The sequence below is a fragment of the Rhinolophus sinicus genome, linkage group LG02 (genome assembly GCF_036562045.2).
Source record: "Rhinolophus sinicus isolate RSC01 linkage group LG02, ASM3656204v1, whole genome shotgun sequence".
NCBI lineage: Eukaryota > Metazoa > Chordata > Mammalia > Chiroptera > Rhinolophidae > Rhinolophus > Rhinolophus sinicus.
In genome coordinates this window covers 179,202,624-179,220,037 of record NC_133752.1, presented here as the reverse complement: position 1 = coordinate 179,220,037, position 17,414 = coordinate 179,202,624, and the positions used below count along the sequence as shown (strand labels likewise).

General features: G+C 40.6%; 1 non-coding gene across 1 annotated transcript; it reads right to left on the bottom strand.

The window, feature by feature from the left end:
* Positions 1–16,970: 16,970 nt before the first annotated feature.
* TRNAD-GUC (transfer RNA aspartic acid (anticodon GUC)) lies at positions 16,971–17,042 on the bottom strand. Its single transcript has one exon. It is a non-coding gene; the product is annotated as a tRNA-Asp (tRNA).
* Between the last annotated feature and the right edge of the window lie 372 nt (positions 17,043–17,414).

The following is a 17,414-nucleotide window of genomic DNA, read 5'->3' as shown; positions in this document are numbered from 1 at the left end:
TTTGCTCAGGTATCAGAGAGGTAACAATATTTAAATAGATGTCCTGACTAGGTATGTGTGTTTTGGAAGTCAGGCAAAAATGTTTATAGGTGAAAAACCCTAGTAAAGTAACAAGGTTGATGTTTTCATGAATAGAACTGGGAGAATTTCCTGGGCCCGGCCTGGAGGATAACCATTCATCCTGGGTTTGGGGGCTGAAGGATCCCACCAATGTAGCTAGACTCTTTTCTAACAAAAATAATGTGTCATTTAATACAATTTTGTTTTATGCCCTTATGCGATTTATTTCTTAGTTACAAATCCATACATCACAGAAAAGTGTTTATTGGGTCCTGAAATGGGGATCAGAAAATATAGTCCCTGTGGTTTTCCTCCCACACTGTACTTAAATAAAGTTGTGATCCTTTAACTACAGTCCATCTGAAAGTATATCTCACTTTTAAACGTGTTCTTTTTGTTCATCTCACTCAGAGGTTGCCAACACATTTTTATTTTGCACACCGCTGATTTGTAGCTTTTGAGGACCAACATCTGTATTGATCCCTATAAAATGTCCGATTAGTTTCGGTTCTGTGGCAGCCTCTCAGGTACCTCACGTAGTCCTTACGGCTTCAGTTTCAGGGACACATGCCAGACAGGCTGCCCATGGGCTCCTGAAGGGAGGTGTGTCTGCAGTAAAGCCTCTTCCAGGGGCTTCCTCTTCTCCTCAAAGGTAATCTCAGATGCCACATACTCTCCTGTTGTTTCCTATCTTGGATCAGATCAGGTCATTGACGTGTGTGTGTGTGTGTGTGTGTGTGTGTGTGTGTGATTGAAGTCATTCAAGGAAGGGTTAAAGAGTCCTGTGCAAACTAGCTTCCCTCCCATGGAGGGCACTTAGAATCACAGTACTTAGAAGTGGGATAATGAGGGGGTTGCTTCCCTGGGAAGCTTCAGGAAGGGTGAGGAGACTAATTGGCTACTCTGGCAAACAATTCAATATGAGTCCAAAAGGAGGAGCCAGATGCTGGCAGGAAGTGAATGGAAATTCACCTTCACACTGGCCCTTCAACGGTGGGTCCGCAGATGGTGAAAAGCAGAACCCTTAGCGGGAGAGCAAAGGCTCTTCTCTATATCATGTGCCAAGAGGGGAACAAAGAGCATTTGCCACTGTCTGCAGGGAGCAGCCTTTGCTCTCAAGATCATCTAAGGAGTTTGGCCACATCACAGACCTGTTAGTATGAGCTTAGTGGCTTCAAGGAGTGTCCAGGCAGTGTAACTAGGGAAGGACTATGAGTGAGGCAGCAAGGAGATGGAAATTACTTGGCTTAAAATTCTGGACATGGGCACCCTCTAATCTAGGATGACCTCCAGTAATTACTCAGGTTTTGCACTACAGAATGTGAGGGGACAACACTGACATGCAAATGGCTTTCCCTGGGCCCCTGCAGATCAGAGGCCACACAATTGTCAGCAGTCCTACTCCTGACTCCTTGGAAGCTGAGCCTCCCATCCAACCTGCTTCTTCCTGCTCACTGGGGTTCTTCTAATTTCCAAGCAGGAAGCATTACAGGGGCCAGTAGTTGCTGCCCTGCACCCTCATTTCCGCAAGGGATGGGTGGTATACATTTTCCCAACATACTCACTTCAGGTATACTCACGTCACAGGTTCCGATTAACTTGGGAGAAGGAAGTAGGAAGTAGGAAGGAAGGCAATATTAATTAGTGAGAAGAAAAATGTCTGAACATACTCATAATGACATGTGATACCTTTATGTTTGAATCAGAATAGGGCTACAATTAAAAAACAAAACAAAATCTCTAAATGGCTTAAATAATATGGAAAATTTGCTATTTGCTTAACAAGAAGTCCTGAAGTAAGGGAGAAGCAAAGTTAGTTAATTCAATGGTTCAACGATGTCAAGAAAGATTCAGGTTTTTTATAACCATCCCATGCCATTCTCACTTAACAGATCAGCTTTGATGCTCTGGCTACCTCACCTCAGGGTGACAAGATGGCAGCCATGGTTCCAGACATTCCACACAAACCCCACAACATCCTTTGGACAAACAGTCCTTTCCTCTGTGTGTGTGTGTGTGTGTGTGTGTGTGTGTGTGTGTTATCTGAGAGGAAACCTTAGTCAGAAGGACTCCATATTAGAGTACAAGTTAAGCTGTTAAAACAAAAAGACTTGAAAGAATGATGGATCAAACAAAAATGAAGTTTGTTTTCCTTTCCTGTACCAATCCCAACGTAAGTCTTCCTACTTCTGCCATTTCCTGGAGTCATGTTCCTGCTTCAAGTTGGATTACCAATACCACCTTTCAGTATACAGAAAGAGGAACAGAGAAAAAGTGAAGAACATCAATCACCTTATTAAAAACACGATCTGGAAATTAGACTCATTTGTTTCTCACATCTCATTGGCCAAAACTTAGTTACATGGCCACACCTTGCAGCAAAGGATGCAGGGAAGTATAGTCTACAGTTGTGCATGTGACTAGTCAATGCTGGAGGAATGCTGCTACTGAAAAGAAAGAGAAAGTGAGTAGGCAGAGGTAATTAACCTTCTCTGCCACACTCGCCTAGTAGATTTCTGCCTTTGTCTCATTGTCCAGAATTACTACGCGTGATCAGGACTAAACCTCTCACTGCATAAGAAATGGCACCACCATGATTGGTTTAGATCAGGGTTTCTCCTCCTCAGCACCACTGACATGTTTGGACGGGACAATTCTTTGTTTTGGGGATCTGCCCTGTGCATTGTAGAATGCTTGGCAGCGTCCTTGAGCACCACCCACTAGATGTCAGTAGCACAACCCTTCCCCTTGTTGTGACAACCAACAAAACGTCTCCAGACATTGCCAAACTACTTTCAGTTGAGAATCCCTGGTTTAGATCAACCAAGATTTTACTAGGATGCCCATCCCTTGAATCATATTTGAAAAAGATGGACACAAAATCAGAGCGATTCTCACAGGAGTGATAGAGGAAATAGCAACCAACAGTGTCCTCTGTGAACAACCATGAAATAAACATGCTACCAAATGGAGGTCTTGTCAGAGCACTTTTAATTCAATAATTTATTTATTCCACATGCCTGTCTTAAGAGCATACCTGGCAACAAACTGTTCCAAGTATTCTAGGCTCTGGAAATACAGTAACAAAGTATAATATTCCAGACATTATAGACCTTGTATTTTAGCACATGGCTACCTAACAGTTAAGAGTTAGCTATGAAAGCAGTGTAAGGTAATAGTGAAGGACAGGCATCAGAATTAAACACTCCTGGACCCAAATTCTGGTTCTGCCACTTATTAGGTATGTGACCCTGGACAAGTTACTTTTAACCCTCTGAGTTTCATTTTTCTTATCTATTAAATGAAGATAATAATACTATCCATCTAGCCTTATTCTGAGGATTAAATGAGATATACTCCTTAGCTTAGCACTAAACACATAACTATCTCATTAAATATCAGCTGTGTTATAGCAAAAGAGCACTGAACTGGGAGTCAGAAGTTTTTTATTAAACAAACATTTGTTGAGCATATATTATGTGCCAATTCTAGACACTGGGCATTCTGGAGACTCAGATAACTAAGAAATACACTCTGTCCTTAAAGAGCCCCCCAAGTTCAATATCTAGTAGGGTAGCACTGGGGTGGGAGTAGGCATGAAAAGATGCATATAACCTGGGTGTAGGTCCTGGTTTAAGCATGCAGTTTTCTTTTTAGCATTTGGATCAATGCATGGCACATAGTAGGTGCTCAATAAATTGAATGAATGTCTATAAAAAGAGAACAAAAATTCCCACTCAAAAATGTTTTGTAAACTACAAAATCCTCTATAAATGTCAGTGAAGTTAGGAACATAGATAATAATTTGTCAAAATAATTGAATTATATGTAAATTGAATATATCAAAGCTTTTTCAAATGCTTAGAAGCCATTTGACTTCTTAAATAGATTGCAATCTCGCTTACATTATTTTCCTAATAAACCCTTTCCCCCATGGACTAGAAAAGTAAATATTACACCAACTCATACCTAAATCATGGCAAATGTGGATAGGATACAAATGAATGAAATTTCACTACATAATTTATCTGGGTTTTAACATTTTTTAAAGTTATCATGTTAAATTCATTGACTTCATCTTTAAAAATAGATTCAAGACTTGTTTTGGCTAAAGAAATGGAAACAGAGCAATAAAAAATGACAATCTAACAAATTCTAAAAATTATTGATGACAAAATTGAGTCTGTTCTTCCAATATGCTTGTAATTATTTTATTCTGACTTTTATTATTTTTTTTCTAGAGAATGAAGCTGTTTCCACTTAGATTACTTCTAAATCTTCAAATGTAGCTGTATTTAATATAAATCACGGGGCAATTTAAAAGTTTGAGAGAAAACAGAGGCCCAAATTAATATCATGCTGTAGGAACTGCAGGAACTGTTATCACATGCCTCATTTCTCTAAAATGTTTAATTTAAATCTGGAAAAATAAGAAGGTAAAGTGTTTGTTGAATGCCTGAGGGCAGAGGTGGAAAAAGCCAAGGTACGCTTTACAGAGAACTAAAGTTGGCAGGAAATTGCAAAATGAAATTTGGCTTGAAAATATAAGTTTATTTACCAAGAAGGAAACTATGAAAAGATCAAAGTACCCATATTCCCTTGCACATTCTCCCAATTGATTCTGGGTATAACTTGTGTGATTAGGGTAACTATTACTATATTAAATAGAAGAATTTTTAATTTTTCCCTTGTTACTTTGCCTGAAATATGGCTCTCTGAATGGAGACGTGTGGTGGTGCTCAGCTTTTAACTTTTACCCATTAGATAGGCTTTTGCACGCATTGATAGCTGCATTTCTTTTTATACCCTATGATCCATTTCTATGTGTTTTTCCGTTAAAATGATCTGTTGAAATAAGAAGCGTAAGTCATAATCACAAAAACCATTTTTGCATCTTCAAAATGAAGTAAAAGCTAGAACAAGAGTTAAAGACACACAAACAGGTAGGTCTAATGGAGTTGCAGGGGTTGAGTGAGAAATTACTTGTGAATCTTTTCTTAGGGACAAAAGTCGTTTAATAAAGAATTCTTCACCATCAAAGCTTACTGTACATAATAGACACCTTTAGGGGAACTGTTCAACCCACGGTCTGGCCTTTGTGACCACAACTTCTGTTGTCTGGCCAGCCCTCTTCACAACTCCAGTTCTCACTGGTCTCCAGTGACATCATGGGGAGGGGAGACTAATCCAATATGACTGGTGACTTTATAAGTAGCGGAAGAGATACATAGGTGTGGGGGGGGGGGTGTAGGGGGAAGAGTCCATCTGAGGACAGTGAGATGGCCATCTACACACCAAGAGAGAGGCCCCACTAGAAACCAACTCTGCAGACACGGTGATCTTGAACTTCTAGCCTCTAGAACCGAAAAAAATAGATGTCTGTTGTTTAAGCCACCCAGTCCGTTGTTATGGTAACCCAAGCAGATTCATACAGTGGGGAAAAAAGAAAATGTTAATCACAGTAGAGAGGGAGCAGAGATTAGAGAAAAAGGAGGGGCAGGAAAGAGAAGAGGTTCAGTTCTTTTTCTTCACACTGTGCACCTGGGGCTTCAAGAGGGAATTGCAATGAATCTGATTAAGTCGGATGTGTTGGTTTAGTTTTTACAAGTGAGGCACTACTGCCACCTGGTGGCAACCTATTTAATCCAGTCATTGACTCATTCCACAAAAACCTATTGAGTGCCAGCTGGGCACAAGAAGTGTGCTAAGCAAAGGTAATAATATTAGTAAACATTGATTAACACCTACTATGTGCCAAGCTCTGTCCTATGTGATTTACATAGAATAATGATTTAAGCTTCACCACAATCCTCTGGGTATTATCTCTTTTTACAGAGGAAAAAAAACAGAGATACTAAGAAATTCAGTAACTTGCCCAAGGGCCTACAGCTACGCTGTTTCCCCGAAAATAAGACCTAGCCAGATCATCAGCTCTAATGCATCTTTTGGAGCAAAAATTAATATAAGACCTGGTCTTATATTATGTTAGATAAGACCGGGTCTTATATTATAGTAAAATAAGACCGGGTCTTATATTAATTTTTGCTCCAAAATAAGAGCATTAGAGCTGATGGTCCGGCTAGGTCTTATTTTCAGGAAAACACGGTAAAAAGTGAGAGAATCAGAGCTTGAACCAGGGAGTCTGGCTCCCAAATTCCTCACAGACGCATTCCCTGCCCATAACAGTTTCTTCACTTTGCAAGCGGGCATTTTCCCGCCAAATCGCGTCGTAACGCGGCACTTTTTTGACATTTTCTCGCCAAAATTAGACTTTCCGTAAAATATTCATATCTTTCGATCTATTTGATATTTTTCTATGAAACTTTCAGTGTTTTAGTTTAAAAAGAGGTGCAAAATATGTGTTATTCTCGTCTCCCGCGCTTTGGTATAAAAAGCGATATGACGAGTTTACTCGTTTCCCGCAAAAAATGTTTAAGAGGGAAATAAGCAGTTTAAAGGAGTTGTGTGAAATATTAATTTGAAATGGCAGCATACTGTTTATTCCTTATGGATTCCGTTTTTTATTTACCATCACGAATCTCCCTCTTCAGCTAAAAGAGGCCACATTCAACTGACTCGTGCATCCACTGGGGTAGGGCACTGGCTCAGATGTGAAGAGATTTAAAAAATAGGAAGCCCACATTCTACAGGAGCTATTTTAGCAAGAGGAAGAGGGGTGGATAGGGAAATAAGTTGCAGGCAGAGGTGATGGAAGCGAAGAGGGGCCTGATCCTCTCTTCTGCTGGCTGGTGCTGAGAGAAGCAAGGACAACTCACCTCCCACTCTCTATTTTGCTCAGGGCCTTTGCTCGTGGTTGACGATCTACTCAATTGTCCAGAAGCTACTTGTCACTGCAAACTGACCTGTGTGGGCCTCTGATCTCCCAGCTGTATCCCTGTGAAGACCTAAAGATGTTTAATAAAACCTCTTTTTTTGTTGACAATCAGGCTTATTTGCTCATACATGAGCCTCTGACTCTCTGACATTAATTTTTCCACATGTGATAAACTGGCAGAGATGGGTGGTTTAGACAGGCAATAACCAGCAAGTAAAATTAAATGTTAATTAGGCTGGCTGCTAAAGAGAAGCTTAATAAAGCACACCGCCACATCGTTTAGACAGGGGTAGCACTGAAACTAGCTGTTTTATCCCTCTCTGTATCACTGCCTCGTTCATTCTGTGTCTGGTATCTGTCCCTTCCCTTTCAATCCCACTCTTCAACCTGACTGAGTCGCTTGATCACATCTTGCACCAAGTTCCTTAGCCTCCCTAAAGGTACCCTAGCTCTCAGCTCAGTCCCCTCCAAAACACTCTTCAGCTAAATTTAATCAACAAATGTTTATTGAGCATCTACTGCCTCAAAGAATTATGGTCAAGTAGGGAGACACATTAGTATAATGAAACAGGCATACAGACATATAGTTGGATAGTATTCCTTTGGTTGCAAATTGATAGAAAACTCCAAACATCTTAAGCTGAAAAAGGGAATTCGTTAGCTCAGGAAGTCCAAGAGTATATTTTGAATTTAGGAGGGTCGTGACCCAGAGGCTCAAACAATGTCACCAACAGACTCTTTCCCACTCTCTCATTTCTTTCCCATTCTCTTCAGTTTGGCTTCCTTCTCAGTTACTACATGAAGACAAGAAGGGGGCTGGCAGCTTCCGGCTTACAATGGAAATGCGCACGTTTCTCCCCAGCAGCTTCTGTCATATTTCAAGGTTCACTCTGATTAGACTGATGTGGCTCACATGTCGCCTCTGAACTGTGGCTCCTTAATGCTCTGTTGGCTATATTCCAATCACGTAGGCTATTCCTGAAATGGGGGAGAGATGGGTCATAGAACTGTTGCCAGAGAAGGGAGACTAGAAGCTAAGTAGACAAAAAAACAGCCAATGTCTCAATAGTATTAGGAAGACATGTTGAGAACATGGAGAAACCGGTGCCCAAATCTGCATGTAAGTCACAAAGGTTTATAGCAGAGTCAACCTGAGTTGACTCTTGAAAAAAGAGCAGGAGTTTGCTGGGCAGGCAGGAGATGGGGTGAGAATGGGAGGGAGGGGATCCCAGTGGAGAATGGCCGATGCTGCCACAAAAGAGAATGAACCATGTATCCATGTTTTTGTACCAGGCAAAAAAGCCTGATGAAAAGCCAGGCTCTAGGGCCATAGTGCCTGATTTTAAGCCCCATTCTGAAACTGACGAGCTGCATAATCTTGGCTGGTTACTTAATCTTAGGTTGCTTACTAACTTAAATAACCTGGTTACTTAACAAGGGCAGTGCTCATGCCTCAGTTTTTCCATCTGTAAAATGGGAAAAGCAATAGTACCTACCTTACAGGGTTGTTATCAGGATGAAGTGAAATGTGTTAATATGTCTAAAGCACTCAGACTAGGGCCTGACACATGGAAGGTGCTAAAAAATTATTAAGTAAAATAAAATGTGTTTATTGATTATTGCTGAGCTATAATCTAATTTAAAATAATGGCCTACAATTATTTCGTGTAATGCAGTACAAATTTGGTTTAAAAAAAATCTGAACAAAAGAACAACAACGCTTTACCTTTCACATGATCATTTATAGAGGTAACATACACCATATAGAATACCATTTCTTCTCATGTATAATTTGCCCTCGATCCAGCCATACTATTGTAAGCTGTTATCCCACAGTTGCACATTTTATAGGAAATGTAGTTTCTCTTTCCGGCTTTTGTTTCCTAAGGTCAATCTTACACTTATTTTTGCAAAAGGTTGCTCAATTTAGCCCACCCAGCCTCATGAGACAACAACCTGACCCAAACCACCACAAAGGAAAGGAATTTAAGAGAATTTGCACACAACACACTCTACCTTGTGTGCATTTTATAAAGGTCTGAAATTGGGCCAATGGTCTTCTGATTCATAGCCTGCGTGTTACATTTTCTTAATTGATTCATGTATACATGTTAGGGACTTTGGCCAGATGTTTTCATTATATTTCATTCTTTGGAAACCCTCCAACCTCCACCCTTAAGAAACAATGACTTTCAAAATGGTCTAAGCAAAAGGAAATATATCTTACTTGCAATGTTTTGTGCAGTGCAGGGAAGAAAGGAAGTTAGAAAAAGGCCTGTGGTGAGGACGGGGTACAGGGCAGTGCTCAGAAAGGATGTGCTCTGGGGTCACACTGCCTGGTTCTGAACCACAGCTCTGCCTATTCCACACTGAGTGGCTTGTGCAAATGACTTACTGAGCCTTGGTGTCCTCCTCTATAAAGCGGGGATGGTAATAATGCCTACCTTACGGCGGTAGCCAGCCCCCAAGAAGGCCCCCAATGACCTCTACTTGCTGGTACTTACAGCTTGGTATAGCCCTTCCTACTGTCTCAGAGTTAGTCTGTGTGACCAGCCGAAAATGGCAGGAGAGGTGGCATGTCACTTTCAAGGCTCAGTGATGCTAGCTTGAGGCTGAAAAGATAGCCTTCCAGTGGCTGCTAGTTCCTCCACTTCTAGGGGACAAGAAATCTCAATGAATTCTGCCCTGAGTACAGCCAGAGTGGAAGGGACAGCACCAGGATGCAAAGACATCTTGTGTAAAATATGATGAGAGCCTGATGTTGAAAGCAAGTTCTCTTTGCTCCAAAGTCAATACAGAGTAAAGCACTAAATAAAAGGATGCCTGGAACTTCACATGAAATTTCATGCATTCATTTACACATTTGTTCATTCATGAAACATGCACAGAGAGGGAAAATATACAGTCTAGGAATTAAGGACACTCCCACTAGTAGGGGAGCCTGACAAGGAAAGAATTTATGTGGTGTGATAGGTGCTGTGCTGGGGATAACAGTAGGGTGCTAAGGGAGAACTGATTTGAGGGTCCAGAGCTGTGAACTCCAGAAGCTGCCCTGACAAGTTTTATTAATTCTTGTACTGAATTTCTTCCAACCCCCAAAGTATCCTTTGAGCCTCTAAGGCAGTGGTTTAATTTAATGTGCATGGGTCACCTGGGGATCTTATTTAAATGCTGATTCAGATCCAGTTGGCCGGGGCAGGGCCTGAGATCTGCGTTTCCCATGGGGCTTTTAGGAGACACTGATGTTGCTAGTCCCGGAAACACACTCTGTGTAGAGAAAGAGAGAACGTCATGTGACCAGCAGTGATTCTTGGGCTCCAACCCAGCACAGCTTCCCAATCTGTCTTGTTCAGGCCAGTCCCTCCCCAGGGCAGAAGCAGAGAAACGAAAGGCAGACTTGTGTGAGAGGAGACAGGGGTTACTGGCTGACTGGCCGGGCTCTCCACCAGGCCCTGCCTGCTGTCCACCATGGTGGGGAGGGAGAGAGAAAGGGAGTGGAAGGAGTGGGGGCACATGGGGTGGGGATGTCAGTTATGCTATTTTACAAAATTTGAAGAGCTTTGACTCATGCTTCTTTCATCTCTAGCTTCCTCAGATGCCCAAAGCTTTTCTCGACATGAAGAACAAACACACTGAAGATGTAAATAGGAATATAAAATTCTTACACAAGCAGAAACAGATTTAACAGAAAAATGGAGAAATGGGTCAGGGTTGCCTCAACCATTTTGTGAGATAAATGAAAAAAGGTGGCTGAAATAACTCCTTCTGTTTTCTCACCCATTGGAAAGAGGACCACCACACACATTTCATTCCACTGGGGAAAGAGATTCTACTAGACTCCAGCCAACTGCAGGGAAGGGGGCGGAGTCCAGAGGGGGAAGAGGAGAACCCTTGGAGCACTGGGGTCCTGGGTGATGGTGGAGGCTTCCAGCTAAAGGAAGAGCAGGAAAAAGTAGACAAGCTGCGCTTTCTCAGACAGGTTTCATTCAGCAGGGCCTGTGGAGGTGAGACTGCAGGGCTAGAAGGAGCTAGTGCTAGAGAGCTTGATGTAAACGGGAACTCACACGAGGCTGTTTTTGTTTGTAGATTTTGGTTGTGGTGACCTTTGTTCTTAAAAATATCAATAAACAAGTTTTTTTGAATAAGTAACATATTTACATACATCAAAATTCAAAAGGGTTGACAGGTTACTCAGCTGTTACTCTACTTCTCACCTGTTTCTTAACCACCCTACTTCTCCCCACAGGCAAACCACACCAAGTTTCTTGAGAATCTTTCCAGAAATGTTTTACATAGATATGAGCAAATTTTATTTATATATATGTATATATATGTGTGTGTATATATGTATACATATATGTATATATATCCTCCTCCCTCTTTTACGCAAAAATAGAAAGTCATCCATAACCTTAGTCTGTCAGACTCTGACCTCACTGCCCCTTATCTTTCCAGACATGTACCTGATGCTGATTATCCTTTGGCCCCCATGGGAACCCCAATCCGTTGACTCTACCTCTTCATAGTCTCTCACACCTTTGGAATCCCTTCATTGTCCTGTCTGCTCACATTCTTGGCTAAGCCCCTCCCAGGCAGTCACATCTACCTATAAAGAGAAGTCTATTGGAGATACTAGGAAGACCGTGAAGGATTTTAAGCAGGGTAGTGATAGGATTACATGAGAAAGATTGCTCTAGCAGAAAAAACACAAAGCAGAGAGAACAAATACCTATCTGATCCATAACACTTTTCAAACGTATGCGATAGTCCACAATAAAGTGGTGGCAAATTGATAGACAAGGGTAAGTACCTGGGCCAAATTGATAAACCTACCCAACTGTGACCAGGGGTCTTAGTAAAGACTGAGTTTCCTGTGAATGACAGAAAACCCCAAATAACACGGCCTTAAACAAAGTAGAATTTTATTACTCTCAAGGAAAAGAAACCCGGAAGTAGGCAGTCCACAGGGGAGTTTCCTGCTCACCAGAGACCTGGCTACTTCCAGCTCATGGCTATTCTGCTACCCTCAGCACATGGTTCCAACCTCATGAAACAGCACGGCAGTTAAGAGCTCTAGCCGTCAACTCTGCATCCAGATAACAGAACACAGGAAGGGTTTGTTTTTCAAAAAGTCCCCATTTAAAGACACTTCCTAGAAATCATAATTGCTAATTGCACTTACTTTCCATTGGCCAGAACTTAGTTACTTGGCTGCAACTGCAAAATAAGGCTTGGAAATGTAATCTTCTGGGAGGCCGTGTGTCCAGCTAAACACCTACAGTTTTACTACTAAGGATAAAAGGAAATATAGATATTGGGGAGACAACTAATGGTCTCTGCATAACCTGGAGAGGAAGAAAGCCAGCTATATTAAGATGTGAAGCATTGGATTAACTTGTAGGATTACGTACCCTCAGAATTCTTCTTCCCCAGACACATCTTTGCTTCTGGTCCCATGCCTGGATTCCTGCTACTGTGTCTACCTGGAAAGCTACCCACCTCACATTCCTCATGTTCAATTCTATAGCCCCTACAATTTTCCTATTACAATCCTGCTCATTCTTCAAGCTCCATGTCAAATATTATATCATTCATGTCATTATTCCTGACTTTTCCTAAAGGGATAGAACTTGTCTCTCTAGAACATCATTTATATTTCTCCTTGGGCCTTGGCCTTCATTTTAACACCATGCTGTCTTAGGTCATTGGTATAACTGTGTACTAGTGCGTAAATTATCCAACAGGTAGGACAGAGCCTTCCCCAACTCCATTCTAGGTAGTTCAGTGTAGTAAAATGCACTTAATAAATATCTGCAAATTGCATTGATTATTTAAAGAAAGGAAAGGTCTTTGTGAAATAAGGGGAAAAAACAAGGAGAAGTCTATCTACCCTTTTAAGGCAAAGGTTAATGCACCAAGTGCAATTTCCTGAATTTCCTAAATGTAAACGTATTTCAAAAACATATGATCATTGCTAATGTTGCAAACTCCCTTTTTTGTTTGTTTTGTATTCTGTGATGGGTTTATTTCTCACAAATTCTTGTCATAGTACTTTTTCCTTTGAAACTGCTATAGTAAAGATATGTTTTATCTTCTACGTGAATTATCTCATGGATGGTTTCCTGCCCTCCATTTTCTCTAATCTTTTTCTCTGGACCTGTTGGATGTATTGATCTTTAATTTCTTCTCCTTTCTATCCTATTTTCTACTTTGTTTTTCCCCCTTCTTTCTTACACACCCATATACACTATATTCTTGACCTTATCTTCCAACTCTTCTCTTGATTTCTTTATTTCTGCTATCATCTTTTGCATCCCTATGGTTTTTTTCTTATTCCCAGACTGCTCCTTTTGTATAGTATCCTGTTCTTATTCCATGCGTGCAATGTATTCCATTGTCTCCCTGAGTAACTGGTTGTATGAGAAGTTTTCTTCTCCCAGCAGTCTTTGTTTTCCTCCAGTTTGTTTTGTTTTCTATTTATTAGCTTCAGTACCTTTTGGATTAGAGACTTTCCTAAAATGGCTGGCAACTCTTGCTTGTCAACTCTTGTTTAAGAGTCAAGGACAAAAAAACTGATTTAGAAGCTCTGAGAACATATGTAGAACTTGTTGGCTGTGAACTGCAATACAGGATGACCAGTTTGGAAGTTTGTTAGGAAGCCCATGTTAGCCATAGCTGTGGCTCTTTCCCCTGGGATGCTCAGGTTTTAGAGACAAAATTCTTCAGTTTCCTGCCTGAGAGCCTAATGTTAAAAGAAACTGGCTTTTTTCCACTCATCATAATTCTCTTGAGTTCCACCAATGTTGTTATGTGTATCAATAGGTGATATAAATGGAATCATGCAGTCTGTAACCTTTTAAGATTGGCTTTTTTTCACTCAGTATAATTCCTTTGAGCTCCATCAAAGTGGTTGCATGCGTCAATAATTCATTCATTTTTACGGCTGAGTAGTATTCTGTACTATGGATGTACTGTAGTTTGTTTAACCATTCAGCCACTGAAGAGCATTGGGATTGTTTCCAGCTTTTGGCTAAATGAATAAAGATGCTATGAACTTTAATTCATAGCTTTCTCTGTAAACATGAGTTGCATTTCCCTGGGAATGCCCAGGAGTACAATTGCTGCATTATATGGTGAGCACATGTTTAGGTTTCAAAATGCCAAACCATTTTCCAGAGTGTGGTGCCATTTTGCATTCCTACCAGCAATGTATGAGTGATTCAGTTTCTCCCCATTTTCTCCACTGTTTGACATTGGTTCATTTTATAAAATTTATTTATTTTTTTAATTAAATTTATTGGGGCAACATTGGTTAATAACATTATATAAGTTTCAGGGGTGCCATTTTATAATACATCATCTGTATATTGCATCGTATGTTTACCACCCAAAGTCTAGTCTCCTCTGTCACCATATACCAGGGGTGCCAAAAAACTGTATACGCATGACTTGTATTCATCTTTTGTTATTGGTATATATTGAGTATTACAATCTTAATAGTTTTTTCTTTCTTAAGATGTGTATACATTGTTTGGCACCCTCTGTATTTGATTCCCTTTACCTTCTTCATCCTCCCCCACCCTCTTCCCCCTCTGGTAACGACAAAAACTTTATTTAGAGACCTAATTCGACATGATCTGCTTCTCATTTCTCATGTTTTCGTTGCTTCTATTTCAAAGGTCTTCCTAAAAACTGTTGCTAACAAACAAGAAAAAATATTAAAATTATTAAAATAAACAAACTAAAAGCCAACCAAAACAGTAATACTAGCTAACACATGACACATGATGACTCCAGCTTAGTGCTAAGCACTTCATTCACATCACCTCATTTCATCCTCTCACCAGCTCCATGAGGTAGGTCATTTATCTTGAGGGGACTGAGGCTTGGAGGAATTAAGTAACTTTTCCAGGTGAACAGTAGTGCTGGAACACTTTCTGTTCATATGGCTCTGTAAATACATGTACTATTTCTTTTCATAAAACTTTATATAGATCATCTTTTTCATCCTTGATAGTCTCCTTTCGTATATACACCCTGATGTTATCCTTATTTTATAGAAGTAATGGAAAGCTTCATTTTTTAAACTATTCTCAATCCACCATTGGATATGAATAATACTCCTATTATTTGTGAGTTGTTAATTTTATACATTCTATATTTGTGGGTCAGTGGTATCAGTTCTATTGCATCATATTTGTCACCCTATGTTTGGTAATACCCAGAAACTTTTAGGCCTCAAAAAATGTTTACAAATATCAATCATGTCATGATTCTTAGACCCTATGAAATTAAGACTTATGTATGGGTAAGGTATTGGATTTCATAGTTTGAGATGTTTTATTTTCCTTTGGCTATACCTTTTTCTGTTGCTGGAGCCAAATTTAATTGTTAGACCACTTTGATACAGAATGGAGCTGTGCAGCGCTCTGCAATGCTCAATTCCTCAACTATTCCCTACACTTTTTAAGTCTTCAATTTCCTCTTTTCTAGAAACCCTTTCACTTCCCAACCCTTTCACATCCCAACATGTTCAAGTTTCTCTCTCCCTTAAAAAAATAAAAAATACTTTCTCAATGCCACATTTCTGTCTATTCCTTTTTTATCTTCCCTTCTCACATTGGCAATGTCTTGACAGAGAGTCTGTATTCTATTTCCCCTTTTTATTGCTCAACCCACTGCTCGCTGGCACCCACCTTCAGCTAAACCACAAAACTCAACAAAACCACCATCCTCCCTACCTCCAATCCTTTGCCAAATCCAAATGAGACTTTTTTTTACTCCTTATTTTAATGGACATTTAGGATGCATTTGACATTGCTGGTTGGCTCTTTCTAGTTTATATCATGAGCTCCTCTTATTCTAATCCCTTCCCTTTAAAAAATTTTCAGCTTTATTAAGGCATAATTGACCCAAAAAAATTGTAAGCTATTTAAAGTGTACATCATGGTGATTTGATATACGTATGTATACATTGTGAAAGGATTGCCCCAATCATCTAGCCCCTTTTTATAAAATTCTGGTCGTCTCCCAGCTTCCAGCTTGTTTTCACTGCTCTTTACACACTCTCCTTGGGCTGAGCTTACCCACTGTCATAGTTTCATCCACCACATTATGTGACGCTCTCATAACTACCCCAAACTTCCTCAGAGCTATGGACTTCAATATCCAAGTGACTCATAGACATTTTCCCTTTGACTTCGGTACATTCTCAAGCTCCCTAAGTCCAAAGTTAAACTTAGATCTTTCCTACCTCAATTTGTCCTCTTCATAAAGTCTCTATCTGTTGTTAATGATTAGTCAGCCATTGACGCCAAAAACCTGAGGATCACTTTAGGCTCCTTCTTTCTCAAGCTGAGAATCCACTTATCTAAGTATTCCTTCCAATCCTTCCTTCCTCTCTGTCCTGACTACATACAAATGCCAGGCCCCCAGCATCTTCTTCCTGGACTGTTTTAATAGTTTCCTAACTCTCCTGCCTTTGACTATCATACCTCATATCCATTCTCTGAATACTCCCAGGGTGGTAACATAAACCTGACCATGTCACTCCCCTGCTTAAAATTCTTCAATGTGTCCCCTATTCATGCATTCAGGATTAAAGGGCCAGCGGCTGAAAGTCCTTTGAGATCTGTACTTTTCCAATTTTCCAGTTTCAACTCGGAGGTTGATCCTAAAGGCAAGTCATCCATCAATCCTTCTTCAGCTTTTCCCTTACCTGAGGTAGATGTCCCAGCTCTGCATTTCCCTCGTGGCCAGTGCACACTCGTATCACAGGACTCTCTCTTTACAGAATATTGAAATAATCTTCCTAAATTTCCAAGATGGGAATGTTGGCTTATTTCGTTTAGACCTCCAAGGCTTGGAAATATGCATAATAAGCTCTAAAAAACAAAAAAAAATTATTGCTGAACCGACAGAACTGAGCTTTTTTACTGGGTTGGCCAACATGACAAACTAGCAATAAAACACATTTTAAAATGTAAATCTTACAGGTAAGATTCCTTCACATTAGCTTTTACAACATTTGTCGAATATTTTCATTTTCACGTTTAGCAAGAAAAAGCCTCTGTGCCTCCCCGTCGGGGAATCGAACCCCGGTCTCCCGCGTGACAGGCGGGGATACTCACCACTATACTAACGAGGAACTGCACGAACGCAGGCTCTCTGTATAACCACTTATCCCTTTTCACCCTGCCCAGTTTGCTATATATAATTGTAAATGAGCTGACATTTTTCTATTGCCATTACTATTTCTACAGAAATTAAATGGAACTAAAATGAAAACGTTCAGTTTCATCTCCCCACTCCACTTATTTCCGTCGCTCTCACTCCCCTCTTCCCACTCCTCCAGCTCAGGAGCAATCTCGGTCCTCCACCCTCCACCCCGCCACACGCACTCCCAAGGTGCAAAGCTCACTCCCTGTCGCGCTGCACTACGGAATCTGTAGTTCCATCCTCGCCATTCCCCACTCCCCTCTCACCTTAAGAAACTTCCTTTCCCGGCGGGCGCCGCGAA